General features: G+C 44.0%; 1 protein-coding gene across 1 annotated transcript in view; it reads left to right on the top strand.

Annotated features, from left to right (window-relative positions):
• Window positions 1-21369, top strand: part of DIAPH1 (diaphanous related formin 1) — a 978623-nt gene that overhangs the window by 391835 nt on the left and 565419 nt on the right. The gene's annotated exons all lie outside the window — the stretch shown is intronic.

Below are 21369 nucleotides of genomic sequence, written 5' to 3'. Positions count from 1 at the left end.
AAGATTTTGACTGCGATATTATTGTAAAATTGTTGGATCCATTTGTTCAGAAACTTTCAACACAAGAAAAGGAGAAAGTTAATGAAACTCAAATGTTCAGTTTTTTTATGGCTTTACATACCCATTGGTCTCTTTAATCTCTGATTTGCACCGGTCTGTATTAGCCTCATCATTCGTCCTTTACTACATTGTGCAGTAAAGAGATGCTTTTTATTTTCCGTCAACATCTTTATTGATGGTGCTAAACACTGAAAAGTATTATATGCAGTGTTCAGCGTGTAGTGATTCCCCTTCCTCTTGAGATTGCTGTATTTTATTGTAGGATTGTACTAGCATTTTTCTACGCTTGGAGTAGCCAAAAGCTTACGATCGAGTAAGTTGCTACTTTGTACTTGTGTGAGGTTGGTTGAATATGTTGGTTGAGAAGTCAACGATGACTACTTGTTTTGTTGTCATAATTGAGGCCTAAAAATATGTCCTAGATTTGCTGCAGTGATTTGTGGCAAAGTTTTGCGAATGAAGCAGTATGTGAAAGGAATGGACGGGACTGATTTAGGAGCTTCATGTGCAAACCTAGTACCTTTTATCCCTGAATGTTTGAGTCAAAATTTCGGGAACAGTTTTGTTTTTATTGCCTTTCTGGATTGTAGGAGACAGACTGTTCCTTATTCACTTTGGTAACCTTTTCCAGAAGTTACACGTCTGGGAAGAGCAGTTGTGTGGGGATCTTTGGGTGGGGACAATTTTTGGCTGAATTTTTTTAATTAAAAACGCAAGAATGCAACCCTTTCGTCTGGGTCGCCGGATGAGCAATGCTTTGTAAGATATTATTCTGGCTTGTTCTTCATGGCCCTCTCCTCCCTCAGCACTGCTGATAAATAGAATATTACACTGTGCACATCTGCATATATGGTTTAGACGAGGGCACTTTTTATGTTCTTTTTTTAATTTAGTTTTTTTATTTTTTTATTTATTTTTTTAGTAGGTATTCACCCAAAGCTGTAATGCAATGAGTTAAACATGCAGTAAGGTGAAAACGGATTGAAGAGGCTTCCTTAATGTTAGGAGAGTTGCTTTGCTGTGTAAAATCATTAAAACATGCACTTTTGTGAGGCAGTAAAAATATGTTTGAGAGATTTGTGGCTGTAGATACACATACTTTGCACACTCCTGCCATTTAGTGTTATGTCCTGATGTGTATAAGTTATTTTTTTCCTTTGAAAAAGTCATCTTAAGTCACGTGGTAGTGTGACGCCACTTCTTGTTGGTAATACACGATTATCTGCTCCTTTGCTAGATTGTTTTCTGTCTGCCGTTGGGTCCAGACATGTTACCAAGCCTCCGGATCTGTGGTGTTCTTTTCTCTTAGGTTCCTGTCCAGTGCGTTGGTATTGTTTGCTGTTGTTGCCCCTTTTTGTCTCAATGCGTGCAGCTTCTTTCGGGGTGAGGATTGGGCTGACTTTTAAATAAGTCTCTCTCCTTTCAGAGTCTCCCCACATCGTGTTTGCTCCATGATCACCTTGCCTGTGATGAAACTGATGCCATTTTGCTGCTGTCCTCAGTGTCGCGCTAAATACTGATGGAATGATTTCCATCAAGCCTGCAACCTCTGCCTCTCTCCCGACCACGACAAGTTCTCCTGTGATGCCTGCCACTACTTCTGCTCGAATAAGACTGTTCAAGACCACCGGCCTCGTCCAATGGAGATGTCACGCAGGAGTGAAGGAGGGCATCCCAGACCTCTTAAGCACCAAGGACCTCGAGGGGGAACATCAACCAGAGCCGTCAGCTCTGGAACTACTGGCCTGAAACCAGATCATGTTCTGACGTGTAGACTGAAGACCTCCTACCTGCTGAACTGGTCATGAGTACGATAACTCCTCCCCCACTCCCTAACTGCTTGCACTTTGAGTGCCCCCTTCCCAGGGGCCAGACAGCTGATCTCAATTCTCAGACACAAGCTTCCTGGCTGCCAATGCCTATGGGAGATGGTCGGCGCTGAACATCCGCTTTGGACAGCACGCCCAGCTATGACTCAGTGCTGGAGAAGATTCTGAAGCCGGCAACAGTCTCCACCTTGGCACCAAAACACCCTTCGGATCCAAAGTCTTCAGCCTTCAAGCCCCGCTCGGTGCCGACGACCCATGTGCCAGCGCCAAAATCCTCTGCGCCAAAACCAGCTTCTTCCTCCGGCTGTGTAGCACCAGTCCTTCAGAAGCTGAAGTACCAAGTCTGCGTCCGTCAGGGGCACATTGTGATCCATCCTCCCATGGGATGAATCCTTGCCCAGCCACCGGCGTCCTCCATGTAGACATTGAAGAGACAGCTCAGCTTTGAGGAGGCTTTCGAGCAACAACAACCGTCCAAGTAGCGGAAGTGGTACAACAAGGCTCCCGACCCTCTTGCACAGCCTCACCCACCTATTCCCCCCCATTTCCCCCAACGGCCTCAGGCCTCATCTTCTCACCCTGATGACCCTCTTCCTTACATGCCTCAGGGATTGCCATACTCTTATTTTGGGGTTCATGGCACAGGGGACCCATATGACATGCCCACTCAGGACAACCTTTGGGGCTCTAATGATTTGCACACTTCTGTGGACAGTGACTCCCATCTTTACCCCACCCACTGGAAGACACTACCTCCTACAATGAGGTCCTTGTAGGGTGGCCTCATTTCATAAGGTCGGCATGCTTAGGGATGCCTTTGAGTAGAATTTCCTGCTGGGAACTCCCTCTTCCTCACAATGTTCCCTGCGGTCCCTTACAGTGCTGAAAGACATGCTTAAACCGGTCTCCGGCATCTTTAGAAAGCTATTTAAAGCTTGTGTCATTCCCCCTAGGGTAGACAGAAAATACAAGGCATCCCCTACTGACATCCTAGTTTACATCCGGGGTCAACTCTCTCCTGACTCCTTCGTGGTGCATATGCCCCGCAAACAAGCCAGCGCCCAAGGTACCGGAAACACAGCACCTCCAGACAAAGAAAGTAAGCTTATTGATGTAGCTGGGAAGCGTGGTGTAGTTGGCCAACCACTGGAACTTCACCAACTCGATCGGCTTGCTTTCTAGTTTTGACTGGGCACACTGGGATAAGATGGAGTTGCTCTTCCAACATCTCCCAGAGGAGTATCGCAGGAGAGGGCATGAGTTAGTCTTTGAAGAGAAGCTCATTTCAAACACCACAATCAGCCCTTGAAACTTCAAGCAACACTACTTGCAACATTAATTCCAGTGTGCCCATACACTTACCTGCTTTGCTTTGTGTCTCCGGCTTCAAGCCAAACACCCAACAGCATCTCCTCAACCTATCCTTTGATAGGGTACACCTCTTCGAGCCCCAGGTTGATGAGAAGTTGAAATAGATATAAACAGGACATCGAGACTGTGAAGGCCATGGGTGCCCTCTCAACGCCAGCCCCTTGTAAGTCCTTTAGCAGATCAGCATACTGTTGAAGCTCCCAGGCCACCTCCCCAGATTTCTCCACCTCCTTCCAGCATCAACAGGCTCAGCAACCTTCAACAAGGGGCTCCTTCCTGGGGGAATACTGAGACAAAAGCTTAAGGGTAGAGACAAAGGTGGCTTCCCCAAAGGAACTGCCCCTGCCAACCAGTGACTTGTCCCCTCTCTTTTCCCCTTGCCCACACATCTGTCTAGAACAACTTCAGATGTTCTTCCCCATCTGGCAAAACATCACTTCAGAACAGTGGGTTTTAGACATCATTCAGCACAGCTACTGTTTGGGGCTCACTTCCATGCCCAAGATACGTTTCCCAGACACACCCTCTCTCAAGAACACCTGTGCCTGCTTCAGGAGGAGTTTCAAGCACTCCTTTTCAAAGGGACCATAAGGTCTGTCCCACATCTACAGGGCACAGGTGTGTATTCCCTCTACTTCCTCTTGCCCAAGAAGGTCGGCCTATCTTGGACCTCAGTCCTCTCAAGAAATACATCCTGTCAGAACATTTCCACATGATCATGCTTCAGGGTGTCATTCCACTGTTACAACAAGGCAATGGCATGGCTGCACTCGACCTCACAAACACCTACTTCAACTTCCTGATTCATCCAGCACATTGTCGATATCTTCGATTTGTGATAAGTGGCAAACACTGTCAATTGAAGGTGCTGCCGTTTGGGGGACACCACCGCACCCTGAATGTTTACAGAATGCATCCAAGTGGTAGCCGCGTACCTGCGATACAAGGCTTTCCATGTATTAATTTACCTGGTGATTGTCTGATAAAGAGTGCAACTCAGCGAGTGTGTGGCGTACACTTGCTGGCACGATAAACCACTTGCACAACCTGGGGTCTACCATCAATGGCGCCAAGTCCTTCCTCTAACCCCTTCTGATCCATCCCTATCTCGGAGCAGTCCTCAATTCAGAGGTGGGCAAAGTCTGTCCCAGCCCTGCAAGGGTGCAATCCTTCCATGCATTGCTCCCTCTTCTTCAGACAGATCAATAGGTTGCAGTCTGGACAGTCATGCGCCTCCTGGGCTTTATGGCCTTCTGTATTTGCATAGTCCCCCATACCAGGTTACACATGTGCCCCTGCAAGAAAGCTTAACTGATCAATGGTCTCAAACAGAGGGTCATTGGAATGATTTAGTGCTGATCAGCCGTCATACACTGCACTCTCTGCATTTGTCGCAGGGGTGGCCTCTTTTCTACTTGGTTCTGCAGATTACCATTACAATTCCTCTCTCACAGGGAGGGGTGCGTATTTACAGGACCTGTCTGTTCAAGGGTAGTCAGAACCCAGTTTTCGGGGTCTCCACATCAACTATCTAGAGCTCTTAGCCATCCATCTAGCGCTGAAGGTCATCCTTCGCCACATAGTGGGCAAGGTAGTCCTCAGATGAGCAGACAACATCACAGCCGTGTACTACCTACAGAAACAGGGCGACACTCTCTCTCCCCAGTTTTCACAGCTAGCCCAAGTCACTTGTGCGCGGGATGCAGCAATAAGTACACGAGTGAGAAATCCATCCAAGAGCCTTCCTTCCATACTACCAGCGATGAGGATTTCCTGACCAGACCTCTTCACCATGGAAGAAATTGCAAAATGCGCACCCTTCGCCTCCACGTTTCCAGAGTTCATGGGCAGTGCACTTTGCACTATAGATGAACTGGTCAGTGACATTTGCGCACACATTTCCGCCTCTCCCTTTCCTTACATTTATGGTTCAGAGGCTACAGTAAACCTCCCTCACCCTCATCCTGGTGACTCCCACTTGGGCCAGACAGACTTGGTTCACCCCTCTCTTCAAGCTCTCGTTTTGGTAAGAGGCTCCCCAGCAGGTTGGTAATTCTCATGCAAAATCATGGAGAAATGAGGCACCCCGACCCCAGGACCCTCAACTTTGCAATCTGGTTACTGAAGTCCTACAATTAGTTTATCTCAGCCTACCTCCAGAATGAATAAACATTTTGAAGGAGGCATGCAGGCCTACTACTCGTGCCTGTTACGCTGCCAAATCTGAAAGATCTGTTCATTACTGTCTCTTTAGCCACTAGCATCCAGGACGTTGACTGTTACCTACTACACCTACACATCTGTGCTCTAGTCTTTACCTCCATCTGGCTCCATTTAGTAGCAATGGCTGCTTATCTCCAAAACAGGCAACACATTTCCCTCTTCAGGATTCCTGTTATCAAAGCTTTTATGGAAGCCTCGAAAAGGTCGTACCTCCATAGGTCCCTCAGTATATTGAACTCCCATTTTTTCTCTCAACCTGACTCTGTTGCAGAACGGGCCTCCATTTCTAAGACGTTAAGTGGCCCCTAATGTACTGTGTGGACAGGACAAAATCATTTTGAAAGACTCAACAACTCGGTTGCCTTTTCCAAAGCTTATGAAAGGAGACTCAATAGGGCATAGCCAGATGGATAATCAGTGCATCCAAACATGTTATGCAAAAGCAAAGAGGGCTTTGCCTATTGCTGATCTCCTTCCAGTTTGATCAGTGGGAATCAAATTTTGGAGGCGGAAGAATCTAATAGGTAAATAAGTTGTTATGCTAGTGGTCCTTTAAGTTTCCCTTCTTTGTGGATGGGCTTTATGATGAATAGTTCCCCTCCAAGTTATCAGCATTTCGCCCATTTCTTGATACATTTATAAAAAGTGAAAACAAAATCCAAGCCTATAATGCTGGATTGTTTACTTAAAATTAAATGCTTCCATGCGGCACCGGCATCTTGCTCCTGTTTATTATTGCTTTTATTTCAGATTTTATTGTTTTTTTGGGGTGAAAGTGTACTTATGTACTAGCTGAAAAATGTGCAGGGTTGTGACATTGACATCCCATGTTGCCTAACAGTAGACATCATTACCAGCACTCAGTTGTTTGCTTTAGAAAGTCTTATTATTTACTGATGTTTTGTTGTGTGCTGCTATTCTTTTAGCTTTTCTCTTCACCTTTGGCCAACCTCTCCACCTAGCCCCAGAACTGAAATAATCCACCATTCATACCTTCGGCCATGCTCACTGGTGGTTAAGCACAGTGTCTGACTCTGCACCCAGCATTGTGGAAACTAAGGCTCCATTCTTGATGACCAAATAGTCTTCCATCGACATACACTTTCCCATAGTCCAGCAGCAAGTTGAAAGGCGGAGTTTGTATTTTGAGACAGCCCCAGTGATTTCTAGTTTTATAACCGTTTTACCTCAGAGCTGTGGACCTATATTAAGTATATACTTCTTCAAGTTACTGAATGCTTCAGAGATCTTCCTGTCCTGTTAAATCCATGTGACACTTCTGATGCCATTCAGCAAGGATGCAAATTGTGGCTCTCATTATATACGAACTCTGATAATAGTAATAGTCACTGTGGTTATGTTAGGGCTCATGTTATATCAGGGTTTGGATACTAGTAAGGCTCTAATTTTGCCACCTTTCCAGACGTCTACATACAGGAGATGGAAGCAGGTGGAAGCAGTAGCTCTACTGTTGGGATTTTTTGGTAGTCTCTGCATACCCACAAACTAACACATTTAACAGTATTTGCAAGCTCCTGTTTTCAAGTCTCTTGTCACTTTGGATAAAGTTGGAAATGTGTTCCTACCAATGGCAGAGTGAAACATTTTCATAGCTGAGGAAAAAAGGCGCTTAGGAAAAGTGAATTTCCCATTGCTTAGGAATTTGCTAGGATTACAGTTTCCAGGTCTTCTTGTGTAAACTCTTGTGAATTCCTCAGTCTCGTAAATCTGCCCTAATTAAAGGACATATGCCTCAGATGCACTTTTTGCTTATAGATTATTTTTTTAAATATCGAAATGCATCAATTATAGTTTACTAAATGATGCCTCAGAGAATTGTATTTAAAGTTGCACTGTAGCTTAGCAAAACACTGATTTACCCATTTTTTGTGTATGTTTTAGTTTGACAGCCAAAACCCGCCCATTTTGCTTTTGGATATATTTGTTTACAATTTGAGAACATTATGAGAAACATCTGAGTAGCCTGAAGTTGTCAAGTGTTGCAAGTTTACATATTTTTGTTCTAGAACTGATTTTAATAATTGCAAACTCTTAGTAAATTTCCTTTGAGTTCTCACTCTAATAATAAATATTTTAATTACGTTTGGACTACTTATACATATGGATATAAACGCTGCCTTAATGGCAGACAGTCCTATAGTTTAAAAACAATTGGACTGCTTTCTCTGTGATTTTAAAGCACCAGCCAGAAAGACTATCTGTGCTACCTCGATTGTAGACTTTCAATGGGAAGAAGGCCTCAAGGTTATGAAAACTCCAGCATCAATACCGGCAGTCCTCCCCAGGCTAGACAAGAAATAAAAAGTGCCTGAGGATTCTTCGGCTTGTCTAATCAGCCAACCAAAACCGGATTCATTTATTTCACATGCGGCCCAAAGTCGCTCTAGGAATCTGTCTACTCCCCACTCCACTCCACCAGACAGAGATGGCAGGCATCTGGATGGTATAGGTAAGAGGTTCTCTCTCATGGCGGCTACTACTGTTCAAGCAGCAAACTTACTAGTAATTCTAGGCTGTTACGACTGCCAGTTGTGGTCACATTCCATATACATTGACCTCTTGCTGGGTGGAAGCAAAACTGGAGGTGCAACAAAATTCTACAGGAAGGGGAGAAAATATCAGCAGAAATATTAGGTGTGCCATAAATGTGTCATCCACAGGCCAATTGACAGGGGCAGCTGTCGTCATATGTAAGGGATGGCTCAAGGCCACCTCCTTCCGCCCGGAGATTCAAACAAAGATCTTGAACATGCCATACGACGGCAAGTCATTATTTGGCAAGCATGCAGATGACACTCTTCAGAGGAATCATATGACAGCCTTGGATTTTCAGGATACCTACTTCCATGTTCCAGTCCACCTCAAACACAGGACATTCTTGCAGTTCAGGGTAGCCAGCACCCATTACCAATTCAGGGTGTTGCCATTCGGACTAAGGTCAGCATCTCTACCTTCACCAGGGTTTTAGCTCCAGTGGTGGCATATCTCAGGAGGGAGTCCAAGTATTTCTGTATTTGGACAATAGGCTGACAAAAGCACGCACATCCAAACAAGCAGCAGCAGATACAATAACATGTCTAATGCTGCTCCGTACCTTAGGCCTTACAGGGAATCACCAAAAGTCACATCTAAAACCCACGACCACCATCACTTTTTTGGGAGCAGTGATGGATGCAATACAAACAAAAACCTTTGTCTCCCAGTAGAGGCAAGAAAAGATTCAAAGGCTTGCACTGAGGTTAACTACAAGAAAGTCTGTTTCTCTCTGACTCTACAATTCTTTTCTAGGGATGCTGTCCTCATACATTCCCCTCATACCAAACTGCTGTCTCCACATGAGGCCACTACAGGAAGTGATAGACAGGCAGTGGTTACAGACCAGCAGATCATTCGACAACAGCATTCAGATTACGTCATACAATGATAAAAGTCATGCTATGGTGTTCGCATGGAACCAACCTTTACGAAGGCCTCTCCTTTCTGGGTCAGATTCCAGAGTGTGTAATAATGACGGATGCGTCCCTAGATGGTTGGTGCGTCCACCTCCAGGACTTGACAGTCAGAGGAAGATGGAATGCCCAGCAAGCTACGCTCCATATAAACCTCCTAGAACTGAAGACCATCGCCTTAGTGCTAAAATCTTTCCTGCCCAGGATCACATGATCATCGGTTCTCATCCGCTCTGACAATATCACAAGCATGCACTACCTAAACAAGCGAGGGGGAACACATGCTATCTCATCAAGCGCAGACCCTTTGACATCAGATCACACATAACTGAACATGTGCCAGTGATGTCAAATATCCTCACAAACTGTTGAGTAGGACCAGCACCACCTGCCATGAATGTGAGCTCGACCAGCAAGCTTTAGACCACCTTTTTCATTGCTGTGGCAAAAAGAACTTAGACCTGTTTGTGAAAAGCGAAAACTGGAAATGCCAGTTCTTCACCTATTGGCAGACGCAGAAAAGATCATGGGGGAATGTGTTTTAGACAAAATGGGCAGAATCTATGCTTATGCTTTTCCCCCGATCCCAAGTTTTCTAAGGAAAATGAAGAGAGAGCCTTGCCGTGGCTCATGCAGTTTTGGTTCTTGGAGCTCATGGTCCTCTTCGAACAACCTCACATCTAGCTGACACCAATACCAATGCTGCTGATGATGAACCAAGACCAGGTTCGCCATCCTAACCCAACATCACTTCATTTGTCGGCCTGGCTCCTGAGTTCAGTGAGTTTGTCGGACTAGATATTCCTTCAGAATGTAGAGCAATATTTGTGAATGCCAGGGCACAGACCACACATACAAACTTAAATGGCAGAGATTTTGTCTCTGGTGTATGGACCCCAAAAGCCATCCTTTTAGATAGTCACTAGAGCAGATACTTTCGTATGTCCTTCACCTAGCGAAATCTGGCCTTTCTCATTCTTCAGTAAAAGTACATTTAGCAGCAATTTCTAGATTTTGATGATCCATTAATTTTCTTTCTGTATGTTATTCGAGAATAATAAAACAGTCCATCAAAAGACTATTTAGAATGTTTCCCCCATGAAACGTCCTCCTTCGTGGCACCATTGTGCTGTTGCAACTAATGGAACATTTGTTTGAGCCCATTCACAAGGCAGAGTTAAAATACATCGCTTGGAAGGCCGCGCTTCTATTAATGCTTATTTCTGCCAAAAGAGTGAGCAGCATCCTAGCTTTCACGATCAACCAACCTTTTCTCCACATCAAATCAGACAGTGTGATCCTCGGGACCAATACTAAATGTATACCTAAGGTTCCTTCAGACTTTCACCTACACGAACCAGCATTATTGAGAACATTTTCCCCCAATCCTCAAACAGCTGTTTAAAGATCATTACATATCTTAGATGTCAAACAATGTTTAAAATTTTACCCACACAGAACTATCCACATCCGTAAAGAAGATCAACTGTTTGTAGCCTATGGGGACCTCAGAAAGGATTTTCGGTCTCTAAACAGACTATAGTAAGATGGATTGCTTCAGTCATGCAATTTTGTCACCAGCAAGTAGGAAAACCGCTGGCTAACAAGGTCAAGATCCACTCCAAGAGAGCTGTCTCCACCTCCGCAGCTCTGTTTGCTGGTGTGCCTATTCAGCAGATATGTTTAGCAGCAACCTGGTCCAGCAAGCACTCCTCTACTCAACATTACTGCCTTGATTCTGCATAGAAAACCGATGCAGCAGTAGGACAGGCAGTTCTACGACATCTGTTCCAATAAGGTGAGCGACTCTTCTTCCCACTGTCCGCTACATTATCATTATAGGTTGACAACTGCAGTATTCACTGCTAACTATTCTGTTTTAAGCATGTGACTATGAAAGATCCAAAACTGAAGAAGAAAATAAGTTATCCACCTGTAAATGTAGTTTTCCAGTATTGGTATCTTTCATAGATTCATATGCGACCCACCCTCCTTCCCATAGAGGCTCACCTTATGTCTTCTTATGTATTTCATTTGTGCTAGAAAATCTGAGAGACTGGAGTCTCTTTCGTGAAGGCTCTAAAGAGAGCTGTCGCCTGATGGGCTGGAGTATGGGTCAATTGTAATAGCACTAGTAAGCTATTAAGATGAATGTCTTTTGCTTTAACTTCAATGTTGTACTTTCTTTACTGCTTTCTATGGTATCGTGGGGCTCCCAGTTCGATGTCAGGGGATGATTCAAGCATGTGAATTTATGAATCATACCAATACTGAAGCACTATAGTTACAGGTAAGTAGCTTACTTTCTTACTTGGATCTTTCTACTATCACTCCACCTTATACAACATTCTTCCCAGATAAGTTTGTGTTGAAGACCTTAGCTTTCTTTCTCCAGAAAGTGATCACTCAATTCGATGTTGAGCAGGCTGTCACCCTTCCTCATTCTTTACCCCCACTTGATCCCTCAGGGAGGAAGAGAGTCTGCATTGTCTGGACCCTAAGAGGACACTAAGCTTTTATATGTATCCCATCAAAGACCATTGGTTGAACAATCAAGTCTCTTTTAGCTTCTCTGAGGCAAAAAGGGACAAGACATTGCAAAAACAGATCATCTCCTGATGGATTGTTCTCTGCATAATGATCTGCTATTCACTGACAAAGAAGCAGCCTCCAGAAGGCTTATGAGATCTCTCCTACAAAGCTAAGGCTGATACCACTGCACTTGCAGGCAGAGTCCCTATCTTGGCCTTTTGATGGGTGGCAACATGAGCGTTGATACATACGTTCATGAAACACTACAGCCTTGAACTGCTGAGAGGGCATTTAGGTTGCTTGTTCTTGTAGTACTTTTTCGTCTGACCCACCACCTAGCGAGGTTCTCCTGTGGTACCTATTTACAAGGTCAGGAATTTGTGGTTAGAAGTATTCATCAAAAAAACAAGAAAAACTTACTGTGGGTAACAGTTTATCTGATAGAGACTCTACCTGCAGATTCATTGCCTTAGAATATTCCCCTGGCGTCAGACTGAATTCAGGAAATCGTATGCAGCACCTCTGCACAACGGTAGGTGGTGTCGATTGGCTCCACATCTGAGCTGGATGTGTCATGCACATTTCCTATATAGGTGCCACCCCAACACACAGAAACCATTTCTTTTCTTTCTCTGCCATCAACACAGATCCCGAGAGAGCTACCTCGGTCCATTCTTCGGAACTGATTTTTTCACATTTTGGTGAGCTATTTGAGCTTTGCTCCCAGTGTGCATAGGAATGTCCCCTAAAACACTAAGAAACCTGTAAGGTTTAAACAGAGGTCTGTGACAGCCTTCCTCCTGGTTTGCGTCTGGTGCCTGAAGTCCCGCCACGCCTCCAAGGCCTACCCCGCCTATCGTGCCATGAATCCAAAGGTTTGGGAGTGCTTCCTGAAGCTGTTGGTTGCCCAGCACAAGTCAGCTTTGTGACACTCGAGGTCTTGGTTGCGTAGAAGGTCCTGGAGCTATTCGCAGAGCTATTCCCAGTGCTTGTCATCGTGCTCACAGTAGTATGGTAAATCCCATAAATAATCCAAGAAGGTGAAGCGTTCTTTGATTTCATTGCTCTGGTTCAGATCTTTGGACTCAGTTTATCTAGGCCCCACTCCTATGTATCAGCCGTGGAGCTCGAGTCTGGGTTTGCTCCACATCTTCTGAATTTCCCGGACCTGAAATAACGCCCACCGGTTAGAGGAGTTCTTTAAGGCCATGCAACTCATGTTTTTGGGGGGCCTTTTGATCTGTTCTTTGACCTGGGCAAGACCACAACATTCTCCATGGAACTGGTCCCACTGGCATAGTACCCAGTGATGCAGCACACCCCATAATCATACCTGATTCTGATACAGAGCCGGACTGGCGTTGCTCAATGTAGACTCTGGCGCCAGCTGGAATTCGTCCTTCCGAGTCCTTTTTTTACTGGCCCTGTTGGAAGTACAGTTGAGGAGGATCTAAGGTTCCTTTTAGGTGCCGTAACCGCCTGAAGACAGCTGATATCAGGAGATCAGAAGTTCTAGACCTTGTGCTGACATCTGTGGCAGTCAGGACAAATGTCTTGACTGATGCCTAAGCCAGGTGTTACCTCCACAGAATCTCTCCTTCCATTTAACAAAGCCCTCATTGAAGGCTCCTGTATGACTCGATGGCAGAGGTCTGCCCTGTCTGCCAAACTCCCAGCAACCACAGCCTCCAAACCACTTTAGTTTTCGCTCTCATCATCACGGTCGGTGGCAGTATCAAGCACCACCTGCCCCACTGACAGTTCACAACATTAGACAAATGTGTGTGCCAAACTTTTCAGCAGGGTTACAGCCTTCCATTTACAGAAACCATGCTACCTATGTAATCAGCCTCAGAAAAGCCGACGGAGGGCCAACTCTCTCTTCCGCATGAGGCAGTACAGGCTCCCTTGGCCAAAGGAGCCATCAAGAGGGTGCTGACATCTGAAGTAGGTTGCTATTCCTGTTACTCTCTGGTGCTGAAAAAGAACAGAGGCTTCCACACTACACTAGATCTACGACCTCTCAACTTCTTCCTGAAGGAGAAATTCAAAATGCACATATTTGCTCAGATTCTGTCTGCCCAAGACCCTCTGGATTGGATGCAATAATCTTGGACTTGCAGGAAACCTATTTTCACATACCCTTCCTGCTGGTCCAAAGATGGAACCTGCAGTTCATGATGGGCCACAGGCATTTTCAGTTTGCTGTGGTATACTTTGGCCTTACCAATGCCCCTTGAATGTTTACAAAAATGATGATGATGATGGTGTTTTCAGCCCATCAGCAGAGGTCTAGGGTTATAGTCTTTCCCTACCTCGATGACTGGCTGTTGATGGTGGGCTTGCCCCAGGAAAGTGTCTACCACCTCCTGCTTTTATTGGCATCCATTATCAACGTGCCGAAGTTACACCTGACTCCCTTTCAGATGTTCTCCTTCTTCAGAGCCATTCTGTACATAGTGCAGTTTAGGGCCTGTCTTCAGAAACTTCAAGTCCAGGTTTTCAGGCCATGATTCCGATGTTTCAGCCTCTATCCTGGATTTCGGTGAGACTGCCTCTGAGGCTGCTGGGCCTCACGGCCTTCTGCATCTTAACACATGCCTGCAGGCTCTACAGTGGGATCTGAAGTCCCAGTGTGCGCAACCCGGTCCATATATCGAAGGGAACTGCATAAGACCTTGTGGATCCCAAATGGCATCCCCACAATGTTATGTCTTGTCTGCGGTTGGCGAGACCCTTGATTAGATCTAATCGCCACTGTGGAGAATATACAATGTCATCACTTCTGCGTGCTGACGTTTCCAAAGCAGCTGTCGCCCATAAACTCATTTAGTCTCAAGTGGACTTCTATATGCCTCCCAGCCTGTACCTCTCCTGCCGAGATTTCTCAAGAAGATCACGAACTGCCAGGCCCAAGTCATACTTGTGGCTCCTGATTGGCATGGAGAGTGTGGTATTCTGAATTTCTGAGCATGAACATTGGTCCTCCAGTCAGGCTGTGCCATCTGGAGTATCTCTCATTATCGCAACAGGGCAGGATTCTGCACACAAACCTGCACTCACTCTAGCTTAATGTATGGATGCAGCAGCTGACAGACTTTTATCTTCCTTTGGAAGCCTGCAAAGTCATTTTGGCAGCCAGGCATCCGTCAACCAAGACTATATATGCCTGCAATAGGAACAAGTTTGTGGCTTTGTCTTCTTCCAAAAATGTTGATCCTTTCTCTGCACCTTTGTCATAGATGTTGTATGTCCAGCAAGGTTTTGCTTTGGACGGAGCTAAAGGGCATTTTTTAACCATGTTGGGTTTCTTGCAGTTTCCGGATCAGCCTTCCCTGTTTGAGACACCTGTTGTGACTAGTTTCATAAAAGAACTCAAAACATGTTTCCAGCAAAACCCTTTATTATGCCCCACTGGGGTCTTAATTTTGTTTTGAGATTCTTGATGTGCTTGTCCTTGGAGACCATGCACAGTTGTCCGATAAGTCTGTTAACCATCAAAACGGCCTTCTTGGTGGCCATTATATCGGCCAGAAGTGGTAGCAAGCTCCAGGCGCGCACTTTGTGCACCCTCTATACATCACTTTCTTCCCAAATTGGTCCTCCAGATGCGTGCCTCTTTTCTGCCAAAGGTTGACATACCCTTCCATGTAGGCCAGTGCTTCACACTGCTGACCTTCCTTACTGTGCCCCACCCTACTATGGAGGAGGAGGGACTCCATCGACTGGAACCATAGAGCATTTTCATTCTACATCGATTTTACCAGAGAACACTGAATGGACGATCAACACTGTTGGGTTTGCTGGAGAAAAGAAGATGAAGCTGTGCAAAAACGGGCCATCTCTAGGTGGATTGTACTGTGTTTTAAGATCTGCTGTGCACTGGCCAAGAAGCAGCCCCATGAGGGCTTTTGGGCTCATTCTTCCAGAGCCAAATCTGTGACCATTGCGTAAGCTCACAGAGTGCCTGTCCTGGATATCTGTCAGGCTGCGACATGAGCATCTCTGCACACGTTTACCAAGCAGTACTGTCTGGACAGTTGGGTCCGTCATGACGGGCATATTACCGGGTATATCATCCAGGACTTCCTCGGCTGAATCTGTTCACAGACCTACTTCCGGCGAGGTATTGCTTGGTTATCTACTCTTAAGTAAGGAATCTGCAGCTAGAAGTCTCTGTCAGATGAACAAGTTACTAAACTTCCATAACACCTTATTTGGTAGAGACTCTAGTTAGCTGTAGATTCCTTACTGACTGTTCCATTGGCTTTGTGACAATGGCTCCATGCTTCTGCTGTAGAAATGTTATGACAGAAACTGATGTCAGCGCTTATGTATTCACCGCACCTGTGACATCGGCACATCTGATGGCAAGCCGAATGACGACTCCAACCGGCATTTAGAGGAACTGCTTAAGATTATCCTGACCTAGTCTAATGCGTGGGGCATATTTTAAGGTAAGGGATCTGCAGCTAGATAATCTCTACCAGATAAGGCATCACTGAAGATAAATAACTTGTTCATCTGGGGAATATAGCATCCAGTTTCCTAATCCCCACCAAACCTTCCGCCTCCCCGTTCTGTAAACCAGACTCCTTTTCCACCTAGAATTGTCCCAAATTTCAGATCTGCACACTGGTCATGCTAGTCTGCTGATAGGCTCTGTGTCTGAGGGTTTGGCCAGCCTAAGAAAGAAACTGACATCAGCGCCTATGGGTGGAGGTTATATGCAGCTCTGCTAGTCACTTCTGGAGTGGGATTGCATCGGTGCAGTGCCACACGATGCTTCCTAACAGCTCGCAGGAGTACTGCTTTAAGGTTTCTGGATCCAGTTTGATGCCTGGGGAATATTCACAATGTGAGGAATCTGCATTAGATGCAGCTACCACTAGAAAAATTATTACCAAAGGTAAATAACTTGTTTTTATTGACTAGTCCAGCCACTATATATAAAAAAAAAAACTCTACCCCATGTGTATCGATCTGTTTTCTCTCAGTTACATCTAGGACACTTAGCTGGTCTTGTAGTATAACGTTCAAGAACTCCTGTTGATGTGGATGACTCTCTGTAACATAATTAAACTAATATAAACTGGCAATTTTAGAGGTTAATGTGATGTTTTAAACACTTTATTCCATTTCACATTGGTCTGTTAGGCTAAATCACTATTCCAATTATCTTTGATTGAGAGTTGTTTTTCCTGCCCTGTTACTCCTATCGGAGTGCCTTTTATAATGATGCTGTCATCAGTTACTTTCCTCAGACTTGAGCTCGCACTTGTTTTTCAATGATTATTTAAAACTCTTTAATAATTTCCATCTATTAAGGAACTATGGTAGTACAGCTTTAGTGTCAAATATTTAGGATACATGTGAAACATCTTGCAGGTATCGTTACATTGTTGTAGGCAATAGTTCCACAGAACTTACTGTTCTCGAATGTATTCATCTCTTAAACCAGCATTTTAAACTTGATATCTAATTGATCAGGTAGTGTTTTCTGTTGTGTTTTTTTTCTGACTATTGCAAGCTGTAATAATTATCGTAGGCGGCTAGTCGAGGTTCTGAGGTGGCTTGGTTAATAGGTCTGTCCCAAAGTGAACTCTAAGTGTGGCATTTATCAGTGGAGCTGGGGGTGTTGGAGTGATCACTCCCACAAGCTGTAGTAACGTATTGTGCATACCCCATGAAAATAGTCACTGGCCTGTTTTGTTGGAAATTCCCCACTATGTGTTCCTTCATTCAGCTCTCCTCTACCTATTGGAGTAATTTGCCTTACAAAACAATTATATTCTTTCTTCCCAGCCCTGTCTAAACTTGTGCTTGTTACCTTACAGTTTTCTAGCCTGAGTGTTTCTGCTAGGATCTTGGCCCAGTACAATACCAGTCTACTGTGCCATCTTGGAGCCCTAAACAGATTTCCATTTGGCAGCTATGCACCTTTTAGATAGCCAACAAGAGCCAGGTCAGTAAATCTATTCTCCACCTTTCATTTTCTTGGCTGTGAGAATAGTCCTTGGAGGCAGATCTGTGGATTAAATAAATCTGATCTCCCTAGTGTCTTTACAACCTTCAAGACTGTTTTTCTCCAATGGGATATTATTAATGGACAATCCCTTACCAAATGGAACATCATCACCCTGCCCCTTTCTATCCTGCATCCAACGCAGTTCAAAAGACTATTCGAAACATTTGCGCTAGTCTCTTAGGGGTGAGGTGTCCCCTGCGTAGGAAATTGTGTCATTGTTGTTTGCCTTTTATTTTTCTCAACTCATGGGTGGCAGACAATGCTTTTTCCCATTTTCTGTCTCGGAAGTCTAGTTCCAAATCTTGAGACCATGTATCTTTTAGCTGAAACAGTTCCCCATTTAAATCAGACCGCAACAGTCTCTTAGGTTTTGTAGTTTCTTTCTGTCTGTTTCTGATTATTAGAATACTGTGTAGTATATACTCTTGAGCTCATTTAGAGTCGTAAGTCCCCATTTAGCATTCAGTGTGCCAACCAGGCTTTTACAGTTCAGAAAGAGGCCTAGTGGTACCCCATTCATCTCAATTAACTCAGCAAACATCTCATATAGGTCCCTACTGTAATGATGTCTCACTGCTCCCAACTAGTTGGTATATATGATGTTGTCTTCCATAGTATTCCATTGTTAATTGCATATACTGTTGATTGCTTATATTTAGGTAGGAACTTCTCCCAGCTTTATTTGGCTGCTTTTAGTACTATGGACATCTGCAGGCACTTCTCATCTTACACATCTTCCATCTATATGCATCCTCCCCATGTCTTCTCTGCTTCCTTTTTTTCAAAGAATTACACAGATGCTAGCTCCACATCTGTATTGTACCATCAAATGGTGTCTTTTTTGGATTTAGGTGTTACTCCGTTACAAGTATCTTGACATATGCCTATTTGGTTATGACCTGACTGAATCAATCACTTGATCTGACATTTTCTTTCAGTTTTATATAGCGCAAGCTGAATCAATGCGCTTTACCCAATAACCACATTACATTTCACTTTTTGTTTATAGGCACAGGGAGGTGAAGTGATTTTTTTTTTCCCCCTAGAATTGCTTGATGTTGAGCCTTTGCTGGGGCTCGAACCTGGTTCCCCAGTTCCAAAGCCAGCAGCTCTGCCTTTAGGCCACATGTTCTTCCCTCTGACATAAATAAGTTATCTAGTTCTACACTTCCATGGCAGCCAGTAGTGTTTTTAGATTAAAGTCCTGATCAAGCCAAATTCTACGTGATGTAACTGGGCAATAAGATGTTCTAAACATTCTAGGCCCTGTAGACTCGAGCAACCCTTTTCATATGGCAATTATAATGTATCCAATGATCCTCTGGGTCTCTTAGCTGCTCATGTCAGGGATATAATTAGCTTGTTCCACTCCTTTAGGTCTTGGTACTTGACAAACCAACAGGAAATCTGCATGAACATCCGGGTAGGACTATCATTTTTATGAAAGCTATTCTGACTGCCAGAGTTTGTGGGAAGGAACACCAAAACTACCTGACTTTCTTCACTCCCTCCAGCGTTCTATGCATATCGAAGGGTGTTGTGTTATCAGTAGTGTGCGCAGTCTGAATCCAAATATTTAAATCCATCTGGTTGCCAATGCAGCCCTACATCTGGTAGGTCATCTATTTATCACAACCAAGTTCCCCATCAGCATAAGACTTGGTGGGTTGACTTGAAGTCCTGTTGAAGCCATTTTCCTAAAATGTTCAACATGCTTGCTTGCTTCTAAGTTAGAGGGTTCTTCAGCTATACTAATGTATCCTCTATATGCATTTTAACGTGTGTAGTACTTGTCACTAAGATACCACAGTCCTATACATCTCTTTAAAAGAGACCAGCTAGTAGTTCCACAGCAAGATCAAATAAGGGCTACATTCGGCACCACTGACTATTGCCTTTTTGTAGCACTCAGCTGTCCGAGATCACTTTAATAGTTCTGACTCTGGCTCTGGGTGACCTGGGTGGAGTTAAACTTTAGCACCTTAAACAGATATTTCCAACCAAGTGGCCAATATATTTTCTATAGCTAGGACTCCAATAACTTATTTTTCTCTAATTCTAAGAAGTATTGTACATGCAGTAGCAGTCTTAAATTCATATTTTGTTTCTTTGAGGAACAAACCTGAGTGATCTGGATTAGCTAGCTGAGGTAACACTTTCATAAGGCAAGTGCTTTAGTAAGTATTTCAATATCCACTTTGTGTTGATAAATGCCTACACCCTCAGTAGTATATGAGACCTTTTTCAGATTTTAACACTACCACTCTCAGTTCCCCTTTCACCAATTCAGGAAGCACCCTTTGTCCTAAGTCTTGAGGTATACCTCATGAAATTTTGTCATCACAGTATTTGAGCCTACTTTTTATAATTGGCACAAATGACACAGCGTGCTGTTTTGTATCTAGTGAAACCTTGAAGGGTTACAGTCAGTTCGTCCTGCATAAGCAGACAGTCCAAATCAGACCCCTGCTCTACAATCATCTTTCATCAGTTCTCTGTCTGGGAGAATTAACTTGAGAATATTATTTCCAGAGGTAGCCATGAAAGGTCTTATGAATGACAGTCTGTGTGTACCATATAAAACCTTGGCTATGCGCTGCAAGATATTCCTTCATGTATTGTCTTTCTCTGAGACATAACAGCCTTTTTGATTTATTACCCTCTCCATATGGGCATTTTCTGTAAAGTATATGAGTATTTATCAAAAGAAACATGCAAATTACCCTACTTTCACTTAAGGTCAATCAGTTCCTTCATTTGTTGAGGCTTTCCTACCACTCTATCTTACACATGTATGCTATCCTCCTAAACGTTTATCACCTTTCAGTTGCATGTGTCCTCTATACAGCCATGTAGTACTTTTTCCTCTTAGGTCTGCGTTCAGGCTGTCCTACTCAATGTTCTTGAGGGTGTCATTGTTTTTATTTTTTATGTACTTTTTGCCTAAACTCAGTTCCAAGAGGGCTGGAGCCGCTGTATCTGTACTTTGGGAAGGTAACCCCTCCAAGCATGCATTGGATTAAGGTGAGAGTGATCGGATACTGTTCTGCCTCCTTACTACATCTCTGCACATAAGTCATGGAACTCTTAACAGATGGATATATAATCCTGCTGCAGGAGCCATGTAGATGAGGGTAAAAGAAGTATCATGTTCCTGATAGATGTTAAACTGTCCAGATGTCAATTGATTTAAGCTGAAAAAGCCCGCCCTTCGTTTGTATAATAAGTATGGGAATTCTGAAACAAGGACTCCGTCTAACTTGTCAGTCATCATGCAGTTAAACTCTCTTGCCCAAATTATCGGCCTGTTGGCAAACAGCAATATTGCTTTGGGAAAGCCTTTGATCTGGTATGATTTGAGCCACATTCATCATACACAATTCTCAACTAATCCTAAAACCTTCAAGCATTACCAATCTACATGTCTGGTCTGATTCAGTCTTCTGAATATCTTTTGTTGTACATCACTTGTGATCCAGTTTGCTACCCTTCTAGAGTAAACTGTAAAATCAGCTCTTTGTAATCTGCCTCTCCGTTTTCTACAGGTTTTTGCTCGATTCAGCTCCTTTCAAGTTGCTATCCTGTAAAAAATAAATTGTAATTGCTTACCCCTTTATAAGTGAGAATATCTTGTGTTTAGTAAAATCATTCAACCCCTTGACATTTCAGTACATGCACTTAAACCTCCCTATCTTTCCAAGAGACTACTGAGGCATGTTAAGATCTTCTGCTTCCGGATCCTTACCCAAACCTTCATCATTCCACATTCAGTTGTGCACAGTCCTGGAAATGTCATCCGTGCCCACGCGGACAGTGAGAAAAAAAGAAGAACCTTTTTAAATCCAGAACCTTGTTG

The sequence above is a fragment of the Pleurodeles waltl genome, chromosome 7 (assembly GCF_031143425.1).
Source record: "Pleurodeles waltl isolate 20211129_DDA chromosome 7, aPleWal1.hap1.20221129, whole genome shotgun sequence".
NCBI lineage: Eukaryota > Metazoa > Chordata > Amphibia > Caudata > Salamandridae > Pleurodeles > Pleurodeles waltl.
The sequence above is the reverse complement of the archived record's forward strand: the minus strand, read 5'-3'. Positions and strand labels throughout refer to the sequence as shown.